Raw genomic sequence first — 21,962 nt, 5'->3', positions numbered from 1 at the left:
TGAATTTAAACCTAAATTGGTCTGAACGACATCTAATTTGTGACTTACCTTTGCAAGGAGAAGAAATTAGAATTTAGAGTTCAAGTGTAATTCTGAAAATTTAAATCTAACTTAAAGATATGAGCTTAAAGCTTTGTGATTTTACATAACCTCTGTATTTATGGTTTTATTTCATCACTTTATTGTGTCAGGAATTAACAACTGAATATTATTTATTAGTAGCTTAAATTTGATGTAGTGAAATTAGGTTTTTTGTGCTAAACGATTATAATATAAAAAAGGTAACATGCTTATAATTTCATATTAACATGGATAAATATTGAAATGAATTGAACATCAGTTATTATATTTTTCTAAGCTTAACAATTCGATATAACTAGCTCAAATTATTTTTCTGGGTTTTAAGATAAAAGTGGTACAAAGATAAATCTTCTTTAAAGTGTAAAACTGAGAACTTCTTCTAAACTGTGAACCAAAGTTTTTCTACTTTTATTTTGTACTTATACCTCTTAAAGCAGCTCTTGAAATTTTTCTGAATTCCGTATGATTCTTTGCCCTAGCACAACCATGTATACTGTGAAAAATTCAGGACCAAATTACAGTATAAAGTACCGAGCACATCATCTGTACACTTTCGGTACATCATGTGTAATTTCCATTTTTACCGAAAAAAATTTATACTGCAATTTTTAACTAATATTTATTTATTTAGAGTAATTTAGTGATTTTACGTTAATTATTACTGTAAAAATTACGGTATATTAGATTTTTTGCTTCTTAACATGCTCCAATAAAAAAGGACTTTATCGTGAAAAGTACCGCCACTCTGAGTGCTAGTATCTTTTACCTTAATTTGATCCTGCATAAACTTAAAATCCTCTCCCGATTGCGTGAAGTCCACCTCCAGGGGATCCCTTCTGGCAAATGATATCGCCGACACTCTGGCTAAGGAGGGGACAGAAGAAACTTTGATGAGTCCAAATTCACTCACCTTCATGGAACTGGCATCGAAAAAGAAAAAAGAAGACAATGTTTCCTGGCTCGTACCCCCCAAACATCACTGATACCAGAGCACCCGTCCAGGAGGTGCACTCAACATTCGGTGCAACCGCAAGGACCAAACGGCACTTACCAGGCTTACCAGCGACCATCTTAAGTCTCTTTCTTTCGAGGATAGTGTTAAAATCTTCCCAAACTGCCCCAGGTATCTCCCCAACATATCCTGGACTGTCTTGGACTGGACAAGAGGGACATTCTAGATAACCCACTTTTGGTGGCTGACTTCCTCCGGGTCATGAATTTCATGGACACTGTTTAGCCCTGCTAATTTTGGGGACAAAGAAGAAGAACCTTAATTTGACCCGGAATTTTTCCCCGTGAATGAGCCAACGCTGTTTTTTTGATAATTTTATCGAAATTCAAAACCCATATGTAAGCCGATGTAAAAAAAAAAAAAAAAAAAAAAAAACGATAAGGCACGTTCTATTTGTGGGTAGATTAAAAGTTTTCCTTATTTTTTTTTTTACTACCCAGTCACCATTAATTTATTTTTGCTTAGAAATAAAAGTTTATTGAGAGTCCCACCGATTCTTTCCTTCCTTTGTCTTGCTTTCTTCTTTCCCAAACCATTCAACTTATCAGTCTAGATCAACGTCAAGTAGTAGTTTAATTTGACTAAAAAAGGAAATCACACACTTACAGTCAGAGATGTCTGAATTGGAATGTTTAACTTTTTGAAGTTATACTTCTTATGCGACTTCCAACAAGGTTGCGTTAAACGTTTAACGCTACATTTTTATTGGCCGGGAAATCACGTGGTAGGATCCAGTTTTCCCTCATTCATTTCCATATTGTTTTGGTTCTCACTAGCATAAAAATAATAAAACTATTGTTTTTCTATAAATATTTTTTTAGTTTGATTTGATACACATACAATTTAATAGGTAGTATTTTTTATTTTAAAATTTAGTGGATAACAATTGTAAAAAATGAGTGAAAACAATCCCACTGATAATGCGACGGATTTAAGGTTATGTCAAGGTACGTCTCCTGTGAATATCAATTGATTGTTAGGTTTTCTCTTTTGAAATTACATTATGACGCATTGACATACATTATTAATACAAATACATTTTCCATGGCGAGACGATGAGGCAACCCCAAGCACTTCCACTGGTTCAAGAGGTCCACGAGGGAAAAATAAACAATATTACCGTTATTACAGAGCACGGAAGCGAGCGGAGCAGGAAAAAGAGTCGTTGAATAGAACTAGTGATCCTTCTACGACTGCTGATTCTTCTACAATTAACGTCGCAGGTTACGAAGTTTAACTTCTTCCGCTCGGAGGGACTCCACGCACTATTTTCTATACTAATTTTCTCTTTGAGTCGCTTGCCGCTTTGTGATGTATATAGCAAGCTATAGCTAGTGCTCGACCAACGGAAAAGCATTTTTGTTGGACTGGTGTTCTAAAGAGTGGTAGATTGTAAATCAATAAATCCAATTATAAACCAGTCCCTTCCCAGTTTACCTTTTTAAAACTTTCCAAAATTGTTAGGCCTATATTTGCAAATATGCAATAATTTGTTTTTCAAAATAAATCTATAAATAAATGAAAAAGAATGTTGGTTGAAAAATTGATGCGATGAAAAATGCGATGTTTTTTTTATCGAAGCAATTCACCATAATCTAACAACTTTATCAAATAAGTACTTATCATATTTCCTAGCAGTTTATGAAAGCCTAACAGTTACCATTGTCAGTTACTATTATCTAGCAGTTACTATTATCTGAGTGTTATTGTAAGCTTCAAACAGAACTTGTTTCAAATTTACAATTTGATACTTATCATCAATTCATTGTTCTTCGTTTCAATATTACAATTCTGCTTTGAAATCATTTTTCTTGTTTAATTATTTGAAGCAGTTTTTATTTTTTTTAGCTTCGAAAGATGGAGAATTCATGGATTAAAAACACAATTTTCGAATTCCAATTAACAATACATTTTAACAAGGAGCAATTCAACTATAAAAATTTTATTCACAATTAAAAATCTATAAAATGTTGAAAATTATAAGTTAAAATTAGAAAAGCTTCAAGATAATGATTTGAAAACTCGCTAAAATGTAAAGATTTTGAAAATTCACTTTCCATAAGTAAATAAATAAAAAATAATTTACTTGAAATCAAAGAATCTCAAGATACATTAAAGCAGGCATTAAAGTTTAAGGTTTGTTAGGAAAGTTTACCGACTTAAGAAACTTAATTAATTCTTTAAAAAAGGATTAGATGTAAAAGAAATAGTTTTACTAACATACTAGATTTATTTAATTGTAGTATTGTATTTTTACTGTCAGAATTAAAAGTTAATATATCCTTGGTTTTTGAATGAAGATTGAGTTTTGTAAAATTAATAGAGTGCATAGATTTGCAATATGGTTTAAGTTTATGCTACCAAGGTGAAAATTTTTCATAAATAGTTTAAACTAACAAAAATAGTGTGAATTGACATTAGGATTGTAGCAAATTTACACTAAGAAAAAAAGTGTGGTCAAAACTCTCAGAATATGGTAAAATTTACCGCGTTGCTGGCTTTATGGGATAAATAAAAAGCTCGGTAATTTTTACTGAAGTACTTTGCTAGTGATTTTGGTATAACTTCTATAAAATATGGTTTTATGATATGAGATAAAATTCAGTAATTACTGTAAAATTTGGTTATTTTATCATGATACCTTAGAGCATGGCATAAACATTTTTTTTGGTTCAATTTCCTTTCCAGTTTCGTAATTTTTATTAAATGTGTGGTAATAAGAAGTATAATTTTGAAAATTAGAATTTCCGGTAAATCATCACCATAAGAAAAGAAAATTACCAAATGAATGTTTTAAATATTGTATATTTTTTACATCAGAAATATGTTTTCTTTTACCTGTCATTACCATGCAGTAAGTAATTTTTCAAGAAATATTTTACCGTATGGAAGATATGTTCATGACCGGTTCAGATTATGACGATTAGGTATTGAATTTTGAGCCGGTTTTTCTAAAAGATTTGTTTTGTTAAAAGAGTGTGAGAAAATACGATTATAAGATCAAAAGCTATTTAAGTTTTTTTTGTGTTTTGTTTTTCTGGTGCATTATGAACTAATGTCACAATTGTAAATTAACGTAATAGCGATACAATTAATAAAAAGAGAGATATTTTAAGCCATTAATAATCTTTCTTTTATGTAACGTGAAATCAGGCGTCTACAATTGCTTTTTGCATAATTTTATATAAGGAGAAATAAAGTAAAAATTATTTTGATGAATTGTAAAAAAATATATTTTTAAGAGTTTTTTCTTTGAAAAAACAAACACTCTTAATTTTTTCAGTAACTTAAAAATTAATTTTCTCTCTTATCTTGTTTTTTTAAGATTAAATATTTTGTTGAAAAATGAACCTGTTTAGTCAGATAGCTTGTAATGATAATCTGACAAATACTAATGAAACTGACAAAAACATAATCGATTTTCCCTGTGGCGAATAGCTATTTCCACATTATTGATCGTCAACGAAAGCTTTTATCATTTCGAAATGTGTTGAAAACTACAATTTCCTAAATACCCAGGAATTAAGATACTGCTCCTAAGAGTACTTTAATAGAAAATAATTTTAACTGTTTCAGAATTTTTTCATCTGTTCTCTCTAATTGTTTTTCATTTTACAAAAAAAACAAAGGAAATTATTATATAAAGTAAACATTAGAATATAAGTTTAGGATGAAGTTTTCTTTTAAATATGAAGCTTGCGAATATATACACATGAAAAGACACTAGAAGAGATCTCAAAGAATAAAATAGAATGAGCGAAAAAAAATTATAGAGAAATTGGAAAAAAATATTAATTAAAAAAAGACAACTAAACCACGAAAAGATATAATCTCTTTTTTAATACACACGATTAAATCGAAAGAGAGGAAACATTTTCATACACTTGTTTGCGGTTTATTCGTATACTTTAGAATTACAGTACTGACAAATGAATTTAAATTATTATAATGGATTAAAACAGATTATTTATGGATTTAATTAATTCGTAAACTTTTGGATTGCACAACTGACAAATGGCTTTAAATTATTGCTGTTAATCTCAGAAAAATATTTTTTACAAACGGTTCTATTAATACATATCATTTGTTGAGATATTTTTCATTATTGAGTAGTCTTTATTTTAGCCCTAAGTTCGATTAAAGTTTCTATAAGTATATGCAGCAGTTTTTGGTTCCTTTGTTTTGTCTTAATAATTCGTCTATCTTGAATTAGTAGAAACGTTACTAGTTCAGGTGTCAACCGTGTCACCTGAGAGAAATGCCTCTAATGTATAATCGTTATTTATCCGAAGCAATAAAAGATATGTGAAAATTAAATCAGGATACATTTGAATGAGAATAATAGGTATTGTAGTTTTATATCTAAAAATATTTCAATTTAATTTGAGCACATGGCATCAACTAAAATTTCGCAGATACTTATAAAAAAATACACTCTTTCGTGATGTAACTAATTCAAACCAATTTAATTTTTATTAATTAAAATTAATAAAAATCAAATTAGTTAATTAAATTATTTGATTTTATTGAATTATTTGATTTTATTGAATTATTTGATTTTATTGAATTATTTGATTTTATTGAATTATTTGATTTTATTGAATTATTTGATTTTATTGAATTATTTGATTTTATTGAATTATTTGATTTTATTGAATTATTTGATTTTATTGAATTATTTGATTTTATTGAATTATTTGATTTTATTGAATTATTTGATTATTTGACTGATATTACTTAACTGATATTTGCTCTAATTTTTAACCATAATAACAGTAATTTGATAACACTTATCGTACAAACTTGCTGCAATTTCAATAAGGTGTTAAATTGAATCAAATTTCCATTCAAGATGGATAATTAAGATGGCTTAATCTGCATGTTAATATAGTTCAATTTTGCACCGTATTAAGATACCGTCAAATTTGAGGATAATTTTAGTTAACTAACTGACGAATATTGTGATAATATTTGTAGCAATATGTTTATGCTAAAATTTCGAACAATTTAGTAAAAAAAACGAAAAAAAAAAACGTGTAAAAATAGTTTTTTTATTGCGAAAAAAGATACTTTTCATTAAACTGTCGATTTTTTCCTCAGCAAAATGTAGAATTATTCTAGTTTGGATTATGATGTTAAAAATTTTAAAATATGAAATTGAAAGACGTGAAAAAAGCACTAATAATGTCATAAAAACAGACACACGATGGTTTTTGGTGCTATAATGACATGCGATGCTGTTGGTGCTATAAAAAGGAAGAAAACCTTGCTTAACTATCAATGCTGATTTTGTACTTTCTTTCATTATTAAATGTTGCCTAAACTTAGCAACATTATGGTGTTGTTGGTGCTTTAAATGAATTAAAAAATCCTCATTGAAGAATTAAATCTTGTTAAGAATCTCATTGGCATTTTACAGCCTAAGCTTGATTTTTATCAGTACACTAGTAATTTAGTTTCTAAAGCTTATTGTAAACTCATTTGTTTGAAACGTAAAGTCAAAAAAATTCTCAAATGAACAGCTTAAGAAACTTTATTTAATTCTGTTAGTTCTACATTGGAATATTGCAGTATTAAAAGGAGTAGATTCTAAAATAATATAAAATTTCGAAAGAGTACAGAATATATCTTTTTTACGTTTTCTATATTATAAAACCAAACATCATCCTAAAGATGTTCATGTCTCTACGTTGCAAAATATTTTTGATGTTTCACCATTTGAATTTCACAGATTTGTCGTCTTTATTATTGCTTTTCAAAATTCTGAATGATATGATTGATAACTCCAATATTTAAAAGCATCATTCAGTTTTCAGTGAAATGTCACAACAAAAAAGCGAAAAATTATTAGTGGGATAATTTTTTAAATAGAATTTATGTGAAAATTTTTTTGCAGATTTTACAACATTTTTAATGATCTTGCTAAATACCGTGATATTTTTAATGTGTTTTTTCCTGTGTTTTATTTTTTAATTTTATTTGAATGCTTTAATTTTTGCAATGGAATTCTTTTCTTCTTACTATACATCACTGCAACTGTATTTTTCATCCGTAGCGTGTATTTTCTTGTAAAAAAAAAAACAAAACTTTACAATTGAGATTTTGAATAAAAGATGAAACACAGATTTACAAACGAAATTGTATGCAAGTTTAAACGATGAAATAATGCATCAATGATGCAAAAGTATCCAAAACTGTGGAGATAATTGAAAAAAAGCATTACGGGAAGTGAAAAGTCAATATGTAGCAATTAGAGGAAGTTTGATATCCAATCTTTCCAAAAATACTTGGAAAGATTGGATACCAAAAAGGAGATCAGCTAAACCTTTAAAATTGTGCAAAGAATTGCATGCTTTTTAGAAATCTTGAAAGCCTGTAATTGTTTCAAAGTTTCTAAAAAGCATACAATGTATGGTTTGTGAAAAGCACAGTAGCTAAAGTGAAATCTTGAATGATTAATGCAGAACATAACTGAAATCATTGATTTAGCAGCATTGCATTGCTTAGACATATATTTTCTGTTTTTTAAGTTAAAATTTAATGGTATGTTCGGTTTTTCATGTTTAAATAAGATTACGTTGACGAAAAGTTTGAAAATTATCTCACCTATTTTAATAATAAAAAACTATAAGAATATAGGTAAAAATAACTTTTAATTAATGAGCCTTATAACTGTATACTTGTTGCATAATTTTAGAATATGGCATTTAATCCCATTTTCTTAAGAAACATTCCGTTTAAAAAGGACTTTATATTAACTCTAAAACATACTTAATTAAAATTAAATTTAATTAAGTATAATTTAGAGTATATTATATTAATTTACTCTAAATTATAATAATAATTAGAGTATATTATTATAAATTTTTTTTCCTTTTTATCATAGAAAATGATATTTATTATTTTTATTTTACAGCCTGTAAATTCTCTTTCATGTCTTAGTAATATTCTCTCTTATTTGAATGAGCCATAAAAAGTGTAAATATTTTTCAAAATCGAATAAAATATATTTTTCCCTTTCGTGTAATGAAATAATTTTCCAGATGATAACCAAATCGTGTTAACAAGTTAAAAGAATTTTAAAATTTATTTGGTATTTATATGCTTTACGCTTTCCTATAACGAATGTTAACATATATTACGTTTTAAACGAATTTGTAAAATTTTACGAGACGAGATGTTTTTAAATGACAAATCGCATCAACGAATGTAAATTCATTAATGTTTTGAATAAATTTTCTTTTGAGAATATTAAAAACTTTATTTATGCTCTTTTTCTCAGATATATGTGACTGAATATATTAAAATAAATTACAGAAGTCGCGATTCGGAATATTTTATTTTCTGAATAAATGAATTATCGTTTCTGTATATTACTCACTTTTTCTCGTAAAATAATTCAATTGTAAGCAAGAAATCATGCTTCATTTACTTAGCCAGCTTACTCGATTTTATGTATTTTACGAGGTGAATAATACATTAACTTTCTGGAAGTGTGCCATCGTTTCTAAAGCCTCCACTTCACTTAAAAGCTTAATAAAATACAAATAGTAATACGTTTTGAAAAAAAAAAGTATCTGCAAGAATGACAAGCAGTTATTAAAATAGCAGACTTGCACTGAGAAATAAAGTAGGATCATCTCAAAAGTACTTGAATATAATAAAATGTACCATATCTGTGGCTCTATGGGAACACCAAAAAATTGCTATCTTTTACCGAGGCTCTTTGGTAATTATTTTGGTAAAATTAACAATAAAATCTGGTTTCATAATATGTGATAAATTTGAACTGAAAAGCAAAAGTTAAAACTTTCAAAATACGGTAAATTTATCGTGATTCTGGCTCTAAGGGAACACCAAAAGCTCGGTAGTTTAAGCCGAATAGCTTTGGTAATAATTTTAATAAAATTAGCAATAAAACATATTTTTATGAAATGTGATTAAATTTGATAAATGTGGTAAAGTTTGATAATTTCATCATGGATACTTTAGAGCAGTGTTCCCCAACCTTTTTATCACTGCGGACCTGTCAGCGTTTGATTATTTTACCGCGGCCCGCTGGGGGGGGGGGCGTTGATCGTTTATATTTTAGATTATTTTGATTTATTAATTTTAATTTAATTGTATTTAAACATGCCTTCAAAATAAAATACAGCTACATCAAAAAAATAAATATAAAGTGATTTAACATTTCAACTTACTAGAAAGTTAAATCAATGAGAACCCTGTGCTTGTTTCTTTGCCCTGAGATGGTTCCATCTGGGGGTAATTGGAGACAATGATACAATACAAACATTAAAAAAAATTATGTCACTACCTTAGGGTGTCCCTTTTTTTAAATAAATAAAGTTTTGATGGAACACAGATATTTTTAATTTGGGATGTAAACCTAGGAATTTAAATATAGTTTCAATGAAATGGGCGGCCCGGTACTATTTGATCCACGGACATGTACCGGTCCGCGGACTGGGGGTTGGGGAACACTGCTTTAGAGCATGGCATTAAACCATTCATTCAGTTAAGTTTAATTTTCCGTTTTGTATTCTTAACTAAGTGTGTAGTAATCAGAACTATAATTTTGAAAACCTGAATTTCCGGCAAATTGTTGCCATATGAACAGAAAAAATATGAAATAAATGTTTTAAAAACCGTATATTTTGATTTTATTAACATAAATTATGTTTTTTTTTTGCCATTATCATGAAGTTTGGTAATTTTACTTGATTTTTTTTCACCCTATAAGGAGTCTGATATGATTTAAAAAAATATTTCAATATTCTGAACTTGCTTTTTAAATGCGTTATAATTTATTTGTTTGTACTTTAAATGAAATAACCTAGCAAGAAATTTTCAGTATATTTAGATAAAAGTATCAGTTTGTCATCAATTTTATTATTATGCAATACTTTCATATCCACTAACAAGAAAAGTCATGCAAAGTAGTTTTTCTGTTATTTGTTTGATTAAGATTGCAACCTTACAAAGAACATTTTGGAAATTAGTTGTACGAGTTGAAAAAAAACACACCGCCAATTTTTCATTTGGCACTAAATGATGTTTGGGTATTTTTCTGCTACATGCTTAACACATGGAGATTTCTGGTTAAATTACCACACAGTATGGTTAAGACATATCAAGTAAATAAAAACAGATAAAACATAATTCTGGGTAATAAAACCTAAATATACGGTATTTAAATCTTTCATTTGGTAATTTTCTTCCTTTCATATGCTGCTGTTTACTGTAAATTATGGTTTTCAAAATTATAATTCTTATTACCCCACATTTAGTGAAAATTCGAAGCTGCAAATTAAATTTATCTGAATAAATGGTTTTTATGCTATGTTCTAAGGTATCATGATAAAATTACTAAATTTTATTATATTTACTAAATTTTGTCATATAATATAAAATCAAATTAATGTTATCTATGAAAAAATAATTTTCTGATTTCAGCTGCAGTTTCTTCTAGACTTTTTAAATAATTATTAAATTCTCTTTCCTTAGAATGTGGCTTTACTCTTAACACTACACACACAAAAGAAATTGAAGTTTTTACCTAACATTATTAAACCTATATTACAATATGGTCAAATGAAGTCGTTTAGTTAAATAAGGCTTTTCAAATTAGCTAGCAGTAGCTTGTAATTTTTGAATTAAGTAGTAATTTTAACAGTAAACTTAAACTTTACACGAAAAACTAGGAATTTAACTCTTTCTGGATGTTGGATTGAGAGCGTTTATTTCATTTTTGACAATATTGTAAACTGCTAAAACTGTGAAAGTTTAAATTTCTTAAGCATCCTATTTAATTTTAATTATTGTAATATTTTATTTCTTAATTATATATTGTCTTGAACTATTTATAGTTATTTTAACGTTGATTTAAAAAAAATTTCAATGAATTCAATGAAAATTTCAATCAATTTCATAAAATTTCAAAATTTGAAATAATATAAACGCTCAATGTAAAAAATATCGGATCAAATTAATTTAAAAAAGTTCCGGCACTTAGGCAGCCGGCTTATTTTACCGTAAAATCCATTTTCCCCCGAATATGCTAAGGAGCAAAATATCTGATATACAATAATATTTTTCAGTGATAATTAACGTAAAATCACGAAATCACAAATAAAATAAATATGATTGTAAAAATGGATTTCACGGTAAAAAGGGATTTATGGTAAAATGGATTTCATTAATGATGAAATCAAAGTATCTGTATTTTATACCGTAATTTGACTCTAAAGCTGATTACGTCAATTCAGGTGTGTTAACGAGACAGCAATTCTTATCACTTTTATTCTTCTTAACTAAAATTTTACATTATATATTTCTGCTGTGCAAAAAGATAATTAAAAGATGTACAAAGCAAAATTTGTAAGCATTTGTACACAAATATGTTCTTAAATTTCTATATGTTACAAAATTCATCTCCTGAATTTGGTAATTTTTAACGAGAGATTCAAGCGTTGAAACCGTAGTTGAATCTTGAGATTTTTTGTTCAAAAGGCCGATAAACTTTAAACTGTACAATTCAGAAAACAATTTAGGAAAATAGTTTACAAAAATTTGAAACCAATAATAAAACAAAAACAGCATTCTTAAACAATATTTATTTTAATAATTCTTTATTATAAGAATGTCTTGTTGTAAGATCTTTTGAATAGTGCAAAGCAGTTGGCATATAAAATGTATTAACGATTTTTTTTTAAATCTTAGCTAACAAAAAAATTTAAAAACTAGAACTTACTTTTAGAGACAAAATTCAAAATGATACGACCCATTGTAATAAGATATTTAGACAAAACTATTTTTTAAAAGAATTTTTATTTTAATTAGGGCCAAAAATTTCGATGCTAGGTTTCAATTTTTTCCAGATATCAATTTCGAAATTTGAGTTTTTTGCTTGAAAATTTAAAGTTGCCAAGTACATTTTAGAAAATAATTTCAGAAATGTGTAACTTAGAATTATTATTATTTTTGTGGAAATTATTTCGTTAGTAAACTATTCCATGCACCTTACGTTTGAGCTGAAATTATTTTTGTAAATGACCATCCAACTTAAAATTTTTTCTAAGAAATCATGACTAAACTACATAGGTCAACTTCGAAATTAATATCAAAAGTCGGAACCACTTAATTTTAAATTTCTTGACATAATTATACAACTTATACAAACTTATACTATTAACTTATACCAACAGTTAATCGATAACATTGCCTGGTAAATTTTATTAGTTCAAATAATTAATGTGTTAACATTAAAATAAGCGTTAAGAAATGAATCGAATATGGAGTAATTTTATGAAAATGTTGCTATACTTATAAAGTTATAAAGGACAAGTTAATAAATATTCTAAAGAATTTAAAGTAAAACTCTTCACTCATTGGATAATTTTTGTTTAACTTTTCAAAATATAAGGGACTATTCATCCATAGCAAATTTCGTAAAATTTTACTATAATTTTTAGAAATTTTTCTGCGATAAGTGTATTGTAAATTGGTGTCATTCCTAGAAATGATCAGTAAAGTTCGAAGCTTTTCAATAAGTAACTGACTTAACTTTCAATCACTTTTTAAAAACAAGGTAAGTAGCATGACATGAATATAATCTTTAAAAAATTCCGGTTCAAATTCCGATAAAAAGTACTGGAAGTCAGGGTGCCGCTAATTTTTATCATATTATCCTTTTTTTCCGAAACATGTTACAGAAAAAAAATCTGATTTACCGTAATATTTAGAGTAATAATTATTCTAAAATCAGTAAATCACTCTAATTAAATAGTTATTACTATAAAAATAATGGTATAATACATTCTGTTAAAAATTGATTTTACTGTAAAAATATGCACTGAAAATTATGCTTTGAAAAAATGCACTGAAAATTAATGGCACCCAACGTGCCATTAACTTTCAGAGCAAGTTTATCCGGACTTTTTTAAAATGTACCTAGCAATAATTTATCGAAACTAGATTAATAAGTTCCGAGACGCATTTGATCGTTTATGTACCTTGAAATGTATGTAAATAATAAGGTTAAGCTGAAAAGCAATTCATTTGGCATTGAATAAATAATATACTGCTCAGCTTTTAAATATTTTGTTAGATAAACAAATCTAAACAAATATAGCTTAAATGATAAAGAGAGACTAATGAGAAGTTTTATTTATAGGGGAATTAAATGAGGAAGTGAAATAAAAGAGAAAATTTTATAAATGTAGTTTTAAATGGACTGAAAATGAGAATGGAATCATAAATTGGAGAGAAATACTTTCATTACTTGTAAATGTTGTAATTACTGAAACTATTATCCTTAGACTTAAGTAAAGAAGAAATCTCTAGAGAGATAAGATAACGAAGAGTCTATTTAATCTTATTCTTTAACTTCTAGAAATTGGAAATTACTTTTCCTTTATGTTTTGTTTCATAGATGAACGTAATGAGCTGAGACTAAACTGGGATTTGTGTTAGTGAATTGCATGATTCAATCGAAGTAAAATTTTGGATTGTCCGAAGACAGTTTTTCTTTGTAGACTAGAAATGTTTTCTGATGTAATTTCAACTGACGTTATTGTCTTTTCTTAGAAAGTTGAATTTTTTTCCTCTATTTTTAATATTAATCTTATCATTGTGTTGTCAAGTTGAAATTTATTTTTCTATTTCAAATCCTCATGGGACACTGTAAATATTTAGAGATCAAACTACGGTGAAAAGTACCGGCGCTCTGGGTGTCGGTACATTTTACTATAAAATCCATTTTTTACGGAAAACGTTACGGAGCAAAACAAATTTTGAAGTAATGTACCATAGTTTTTGCAGTAATAATTATTATAAAATCAATGAATCAGTCTAATTAAATAAATATTATTGTATAAATTACAGTATAATATTATACGGTAAAAATGGACTTTACTATAAATGTTACGGATGATGTACCCGAAGTGTTGGTACCTTCTACCGAAATTTGATCCGGAATTTCTTAAAATGCAGTAGCTTATGTAAAACCGGATTTTCTCTTTAAATTACGGTATAATATTATACGGTAAGAATGGATCTTACTATAAAATGTTACGGATGATGTACCCGAAGTGTTGGTACCTTGTACCGAAATTTCAGTCGGAATTTCTTAAAACGCAGTAGCTTATGCAAAACCGGATTTTCTCTTAAAATTACGGTATAATATTATACGGTAAGAATGGACTATACTATAAAATGTTACGGATGATGTACCCGAAGTGTTGGTACCTTATACCGAAATTTGATCCGGAATTTCTTAAAACGCAGTAGCTTATGTAAAACCGGATTTTCTCTTAAATTTACGGTATAATATTATACAGTAAGAATGGACTTTACTATAAAATGTTACGGATGATGTACCCGAAGTGTTGGTAGCTTCTACCGAAATTTGATCCGGAATTTTTTAAAACGCAGTAGCTTATGTAAAACCGGATTTTCTCTTAAAATTACGGTATAATATTATACGGTAAGAATGGACTTTACTATAAAATGTTACGGATGATGTACCCGAAGTGTTGGTACCTTATACCGAAATTTGATCCGGAATTTCTTAAAACGCAGTAGCTTATGTAAAACCGGATTTTCTCTTAAATTTACGGTATAATATTATACAGTAAGAATGGACTTTACTATAAAATGTTACGGATGATGTACCCGAAGTGTTGGTACCTTATACCGAAATTTGATCCGGAATTTTTTAAAACGCAGTAGCTTATGTAAAACCGGATTTTCTCTTAAATTTACGGTATAATATTATACAGTAAGAATGGACTTTACTATAAAATGTTACGGATGATGTACCCGAAGTGTTGGTACCTTATACCGAAATTTGATCCGGAATTTTTTAAAACGCAGTAGCTTATGTAAAACCGGATTTTCTCTTAAAATTACGGTATAATATTATACGGTAAGAATGAACTTTACTATGAAATGTTACGGATGATGTACCCGAAGTGTTGGTACCTTATACCGAAATTTGATCCGGAATTTCTTAAAACGCAGTAGCTTATGTAAAACCGGATTTTCTCTTAAATTTACGGTATAATATTATACAGTAAGAATGGACTTTACTATAAAATGTTACGGATGATGTACCCGAAGTGTTGGTACCTTATACCGAAATTTGATCCGGAATTTTTTAAAACGCAGTAGCTTACGTAAGACCGGATTTTCTCTTAAAATTACGGTATAATATTATACGGTAAGAATGAACTTTACTATGAAATGTTACGGATGATGTACCCGAAGTGTTGGTACCTTATACCGAAATTTGATCCGGAATTTCTTAAAACGCAGTAGCTTATGTAAAACCGGATTTTCTCTTAAATTTACGGTATAATATTATACAGTAAGAATGGACTTTACTATAAAATGTTACGGATGATGTACCCGAAGTGTTGGTACCTTATACCGAAATTTGATCCGGAATTTTTTAAAACGCAGTAGCTTATGTAAAACCGGATTTTCTCTTAAAATTACGGTATAATATTATACGGTAAGAATGAACTTTACTATGAAATGTTACGGATGATGTACCCGAAGTGTTGGTACCTTATACCGAAATTTGATCCGGAATTTCTTAAAACGCAGTAGCTTATGTAAAACCGGATTTTCTCTTAAATTTACGGTATAATATTATACAGTAAGAATGGACTTTACTATAAAATGTTACGGATGATGTACCCGAAGTGTTGGTACCTTATACCGAAATTTGATCCGGAATTTTTTAAAACGCAGTAGCTTATGTAAAACCGGATTTTCTCTTAAAATTACGGTATAATATTATACGGTAAGAATGAACTTTACTATGAAATGTTACGGATGATGTACCCGAAGTGTTGGTACCTTATACCGAAATTTGATCCGGAATTTCTTAAAACGCAGTAGCTTATGTAAAACCGGATTTTCTCTTAAATTTACGGTATAATATTATACAGTAAGAATGGACTTTACTATAAAATGTTACGGATGATGTACCCGAAGTGTTGGTAGCTTCTACCAAAATTTGATCCTTAATTTTTTAAAACGCAGTAGCTTATGTAAAACCGGATTTTCTCTTAAAATTACGGTATAATATTATACGGTAAGAATGGACTTTACTATAAAATGTTACGGATGATGTACCCGAAGTGTTGGTACCTTATACCGAAATTTGATCCGGAATTTCTTAAAACGCAGTAGCTTATGTAAAACCGGATTTTCTCTTAAATTTACGGTATAATATTATACAGTAAGAATGGACTTTACTATAAAATGTTACGGATGATGTACCCGAAGTGTTGGTACCTTATACCGAAATTTGATCCGGAATTTTTTAAAACGCAGTAGCTTATGTAAAACCGGATTTTCTCTTAAAATTACGGTATAATATTATACGGTAAGAATGAACTTTACTATGAAATGTTACGGATGATGTACCCGAAGTGTTGGTACCTTATACCGAAATTTGATCCGGAATTTCTTAAAACGCAGTAGTTTATGTAAAACCGGATTTTCTCTTAAATTTACGGTATAATATTATACAGTAAGAATGGACTTTACTATAAAATGTTACGGATGATGTACCCGAAGTGTTGGTAGCTTCTACCGAAATTTGATCCGGAATTTTTTAAAACGCAGTAGCTTATGTAAAACCGGATTGTCTCTTAAAATTACGGTATAATATTATACGGTAAGAATGGACTTTACTATAAAATGTTACGGATGATGTACCCGAAGTGTTGGTACCTTATACCGAAATTTGATCCGGAATTTCTTAAAACGCAGTAGCTTATGTAAAACCGGATTTTCTCTTAAATTTACGGTATAATATTATACAGTAAGAATGGACTTTACTATAAAATGTTACGGATGATGTACCCGAAGTGTTGGTAGCTTCTACCGAAATTTGATCCGGAATTTTTTAAAACGCAGTAGCTTATGTAAAACCGGATTTTCTCTTAAAATTACGGTATAATATTATACGGTAAGAATGGACTTTACTATGAAATGTTACGGATGATGTACCCGAAGTGTTGGTACCTTCCACCGAAATTTGATCCGGAATTTCTTAAAACGCAGTAGCTTATGTAAAACCGGATTTTCTCCTAAAATTACGGTTTAATATTATACGGTAAGAATGGACTTTACAATAAAATGTTACAGATGATGTTCCCGAAGTGTTGGTACCTTCTACCTAAATTTGATGCGAAATTACTTAAAACGCAGTAGCTTATGTAAAACCGGATTTTCTCTTAAAATAAAATAATAACTTTCTTTTCAATATATTTCTTAAAAGGAGAGAAATAATTAGTGTAATTTATTTCTCTTATTGTTTTTAATTATAGTAGTGATAACGGCATTATTTACTAAATTGATTAAAAACATCGATTTCTTGTCCAGTTCAAGTTGGAGATTCACTTTAACCCTGGGAGGTCTAATTTTGATTAATCATCATTCTAAAGCTTAATTTTTTTATTTCTTTGCATTTAGTGGCAGAATTATAGTTTATAAAAATATTTTATTATTTATTTTGACTGATTTATTGCTTACACAGTTGATTAAATAGTATTTAAATTACTAGGACAGAAAAAGGATAAACTGTTTCAACGTTTCATCCACTTCAAGAAAATGAACTAAACATATTTCTTCTTTCAAAGAAGCACTTTCGGTCATTCTTATTGATAGAATAATCTCCCTTGTGCAAATTTTCAATAGATGAAGTGTAACTAGCGTAGCACTAGAGTAAGCATAACTTTGCCCTAGTAGAACAGTAGCACTGTATCTGTTAATTAAAAATTATGTGTTTTCTGAGCTATCATTTTTTTGAAAAATATATTCCCTTAATTTATGGATGCCAGGAGAGATTTAGATATTTTTGAAGGAAAAAAAAACTATGCTTATAGCTGCTAAAAAATACGGCTTTTGTATTTAGAATCAACAATCTAAATGAAGACAAATCAAGTAATAAATTTGATACAAAAAGAAGAAAGAACATTTGGTTCAAAGTTTGTTACAGAGTGTAAAGAGGATATAAGGTTTCTAAAAACATTGCTCCTTACGCTAATAAACTATATCCAAGACGTGAAAGCCTATATTTATAACGATGAGAAATAGAAAAGACGGGTAAGAAAATTATTTCATTATAGAATTTCTTTCAGGAATAAAATATCCATGAGCATGCAGATTTTAAGAGTAAGCACATATATGTATGACTGTTTTCTTTACCCGAGAAATTGCAAGTAGTGATACATTTTTTTATGATTTAGAATAATGAGAGCTTTTTTTATTTCTGACGAAAACCACACTGTAAAAATTTCTGTATCGAAATATGGAAAAAGTTCTAAAACCCTAAATGCAGCATCCATAAAATTCATTTTAACGAAAAATTCATTTTTACCGTTAAATTTTATACCATAATTCTTACAGTAGTATAGATTACATTATAGTGGTTCAATGATTTTACAGTAAGTGTTTCTGTATAGAAATTGCTGTATATTAGATTTTTTGTACCCTAAAACTTATAGGTGGAAATGCATTTTACGGTATAAAGTAGTCACACCCAGATTGCCGGTGCGTTTTACCTTAATTTGATCCAGAATGGTTACTGAATAGATAAAAGTTATACAAGATAAGAGTAAATATTTCTTTGTATTTTCTTTTTCCTTTTCAATGCCATGCTCTAATGATGGTTTACAGGCAATAATTTTCTCCAAGAAAATATTATATTTAAAAATATTTTCATATCAAGAAACTATATCTTACGAAAGATTAATATAAAGCACTAAAGTTCGGCAGCATTAAGCAATTCAAACAAAGCACTAAACAAATTTTTTCGTAAGAAGTAGGTGCAAAGAGGACATTGTGTGTGTGTGCGTGGTTATTAATAACGGCATTTTAAATATTGTTTTCTAAACGATGTTTCAAGTTAAAGTCTAAGTTTACTTTTAAGAAAAATTATTCAACAGCCATTAAATTATTTTTATTTTCGTTCATTAACCATCAAACCAATATTTTGTTTATTCCATCATTTCAAAATCGCGATCTATGTATTAACTATGTAATATCATTTTAGTCGTATTTAACTATGCAGCATTTTTATTTTATTTTTACTCTTAATTACATTTTAAAATTTCAGGGGTTGCAACTGCTAAATGAAAGTCTTTTGATTTCCCATGAAGTTTACAATTGCATTTGATTAGAAGCAGCAAACGATAAAGCACAGAAATCTTTAAAACGCTAAGAATGAGGACGATTAAATGCTAACAGTTCAAATTAATATTGAGAATGTTTAGATTTTTCAACTGAAACCCTGTACGCAGAAAAATGTTTTAATTCAAATACCGTACTTCATGGCAATGATTTGTCTGGTGGAAAAGCTACAATGCCGGTAATAAAAATCTAAATCCTGGTTTTCAAAATAATAGTTTTTAGTTCTTATTACAACTCACTTAATTACAATTACTAAACTAAGAATAAATTTTTTCGAATAAATTATTGCTATAAGGTATCATAAAATATATCATAGTATCAGGATATGATTGCTAATGGTATCCTGATTTGCTATAAGGTATCATGATGGAATTACCAAATTTTACAGCTTTTACCAAATTTTATAACTTATTATAAAACTATATGTTATTGTTAAATTCATCAAAACTAATAATATTATTCCTATGGAAACGGTAAATTTTACTCTATTCTGGTTTTCTAATTTTACTCTAGTTTGGACTATACTCTAGTTTTTTCTCAGAGTGCGAACAGTACATAATACATAATTGAAATACTTGTATTCCTGGACAAAATATATTTTCCCATCTCTTTTATTTCTGTATCTTTTACTTAAGGAAATGAACTAAAATTGAGTAATAAAGTAAGGAAAATATTAAGTCATTATATGAGTCATTATGCAAAAGTACTATCTATAAATTTTAAAAGCGCACAATCTTGGATCAAATAATTTTTTTCTGTTTAATGTTAACATTCTTTATTTTAATAAGTGTACTATTTAAAATAATGTAATAAAGAGAAAAATCAGCTATTATACACTAAAAAATTTCTGCTTAAATAATGGTAAAAAGTACCGATACTCAGGGTGCCGTTACTTTTTACCCTAAAATCTGTTTTTACTGAAACAAGTTAAGGATAAAAAAATCTGGGATATCGAAATTTTAACAGTTACCTTAAAATCACTGAATAATTCAGTGATTTTAAGGTAATTAAAAATGGTTGAAGGTTTTCGTTTTGTTTTGCTTTTGTTTATATAATATATATATATATATATATATATATATATATATATATATATATACCGTAAACCGGGGCGAGTCTGCCCATTTTTTCAGTTTGTCAACTTTCAAGTGGTCAAACTTTTGTAAATATTAAGGAAAAAAGGCCTTTAATAGGTGTTTCGGAATCGCTATTTATCCCTCTTTAAAGCTGTAAAATCGATTTTAGAAAATATTAACAGTTACGCTGTTACTGTATATTTTTATAGAACTGCTGACAAATCTCTCGTAAGGGGCGAGTCTACCCATTCTACTAAAATGAATGTTAACATTGTAAATAATCAAATTTAACTATTAAATTGTTATTTTAGTTACTATATAGGATATTTATGAAGTAAAATTCATAACTTTATTATATATTCCATTTTTTATTCATAAAATAACACAAATTGAGTATTTGATCGATTATCACATTTTGATCACAGTTTTCTTTTTATAATCATTAACATTATAAAATAAAATTTTTTTCTGATTGTTATTGATAAAAATAAATTAAAATTAATATAAATTTACAATTAAATAATTAATAAATAATAATAATTAAAGATTATTAACAAAATCGAAATTCAAACATTGGGAATCATGAAAAATCCTTTTCCCATTCTTTTGGGAGGTGTGATTTTTCTTACAATGTTTTCTCGTTGAAATATAAAATTAAATAAAAAAAAAAATTCAAAATAAAAAGTAATATTTTTAAAAACCACGTTTTAGTAGTGGAGAATAATAATTAAGAAAAAAATTGAAAAACGAAAAACGTGGGGCGCATGATGATTCGGACTACAATAACTTTAATGTGCACCTATGTATTAAACAATTAATGTGCAACAGATATTTAATTGTTAAGATATAAAACTTCAAAAAGTTTGGTATTAAAACTTACATAGTACCACACAAAATGTTTAATGAGAAAATTGAGGTTTGTCTGCTACAACCACCAGAGAATAGATATTTACATTTTAAATTAAAAATTTACAAATGTGTGTGTAAATATTTTTGTCCAAAATGAGCGGCTTCAAAAAGCTAAATCGAAGAATTTCTTCGAGAAAATTTCTGATGCACACATGCTGAATTATATTCACAAAATACAAAAAAAGGAAATAAAAAAGAGTAACATACACGATTATTTTTGTATTTGAATAAATATTTTCTTAAATGCAAAACTCGAGAAAATAAATTTTTTTGCACCGTTGGTCAGTTAAATTTCACAGAAACGAAGAAATTAGGTTTCTATAAACGAGAAAAGTATTTTAAACCCATATAAATTTTTTACGAAAATTGTACGCAAAAAAAATTACAACTAATATATTTGCAAAAAATTACAACTAATAAATTATAAAAAATTACAACTAATAAATTCGCAGGCTGACTACGGCCCCCGGGCCGCCAGTTGGAAACCGCTGCTTTATACCTTAATTTGATCCGGAATTTTTTTGGGGAAAATGAGTGAGATTTCCAATAATGCAACAAAAAATAAATATTATCAACTCAAAAGTAATCAGATTAAAATATTCGTGATCCTAGACTAATTTTTTTCTTCTTTTTCATGTCTGCAATCTTTACTATATTTGAGCTCTGACTTTAAA

The sequence above is a fragment of the Parasteatoda tepidariorum genome, chromosome 10 (genome assembly GCF_982258835.1).
Source record: "Parasteatoda tepidariorum strain Cologne lab strain chromosome 10, Ptep-v5.0, whole genome shotgun sequence".
In the NCBI taxonomy this organism is placed as follows: domain Eukaryota; kingdom Metazoa; phylum Arthropoda; class Arachnida; order Araneae; family Theridiidae; genus Parasteatoda; species Parasteatoda tepidariorum.
This window is presented reverse-complemented; position numbering follows the sequence as displayed.